This window comes from Egretta garzetta, unplaced genomic scaffold, assembly GCF_000687185.1.
Source record: "Egretta garzetta isolate BGI_Z169 unplaced genomic scaffold, ASM68718v1 scaffold372, whole genome shotgun sequence".
Classification (NCBI taxonomy): Eukaryota; Metazoa; Chordata; class Aves; order Pelecaniformes; family Ardeidae; genus Egretta; species Egretta garzetta.
The window spans coordinates 270233-271463 of NW_009258889.1; the positions used below are offsets into that span (position 1 = coordinate 270233).

The 1231-nt window shown below is 62.6% G+C and overlaps 1 protein-coding gene across 1 annotated transcript in view; it reads left to right on the forward strand.

Annotated features, from left to right (window-relative positions):
• LOC118451793 (coronin-7-like) overlaps positions 1-1231 on the forward strand; it is a 7110-nt gene that overhangs the window by 896 nt on the left and 4983 nt on the right. The gene's annotated exons all lie outside the window — the stretch shown is intronic.

Sequence of the window (1231 nt, forward strand, 5' to 3'; positions counted from 1 at the left end):
GCTCTTCCTTTAGCACACCCTTCCCATGTTACTCATTGCACGCCCTGAAGCTCCCAGTACGCCCAGTGCCAGGCTGGCAGAGGAGCTGGGGACGGCATCACCACGGGTGTACCCGGCTAACAGGCCAGACCGGCAGCTACGCGGCCCTGAGCAGCTCTGATGTGGGCAGAGCGAGTGCTGCAGGGGAAGAGGCGGCTGGCAGCGTTGCCACTGGCAGAGGAATGTGCGTCGCGGAGGCGGAGAGCTCTGCCTCCTGACCGGGCATGGGGAGGGAGCGGTGGGGAGCTCAGGGTGTCCCCGCTCCTGGTGTCGGAGCAGCAGCGCCAGCCTGGGGGGTACTGACCCCTCCAGAGGAGGGCTACAAAAATGCTCCGAGGGCTGGAGCACCTCTGCTATGAGGCCAGGCTGGGAGAGTTGGGGGTGTTCAGCCTGGAGAAGAGAAGGCTGTGGGGGGACCTGATTACGGCCTTTCAGTACCTAAAGGGGGCCTATAGGAAAGATGGGGAAAATCTTTTTAGCAAGGTCTGCTGTGACAGGACAAGGGGTAATGGCTTTAAACTAAACCAGGGTAGGTTTAGTCTGGTGTCCCTGCTCCTGCAGGGGGGTTGGACTGGGTGACCTCTAGGGGTCCCTTCCCACCCAAAACATTCTAAGATTCTATGATTCTATGACCACATATTTCCCAAAAAAAATTGCACCAGAGCAGCAAGACGGGAGCCGGTCCCAGCGCTGCCTTCCTGCGTGCGGTGCCTTGGCATGGCTGCGGTGCCTTGGCATGGCTGCGGTGCGGTGTGGCGTGGCGTGCCCAGCTCGGTCCCTGCCCCGGCGGCGCAGGGCTGGGCACGGGGAGCTGCACCGCGCTCGCAAGCAGGCCACCGAGCTCTGCCGCTCCCAGGGGAGCGCTGGAGGGGTGCACGGGGAGCCGGCGCAACATTAACAGCTTCTTAATGAGATTTAGGGTGAGCCCTTTGATGCCGGCGGTGCCAGAGCAACACCTCCAAAGCAGGGAAGGGATTTTTCTCTCCTCCCGGGGCAAATGCAGCAGAGCGAGCTGCTCGCTTTCCGTGCCTCCTGGGCCTGTGTCTCTGCAGTCTCCTGGAAGCAGAAAAGTACACAGTGACCTACTTTCCCGAGCGTGCCAAATGCATCCGAGGGGCTGCTGCTGACGGTGCCAGCCTTCCTCCCGTGGGGCTCTGCCGCCGGAGCCGCGAGGAGCGGCCCCGCCGCCGGG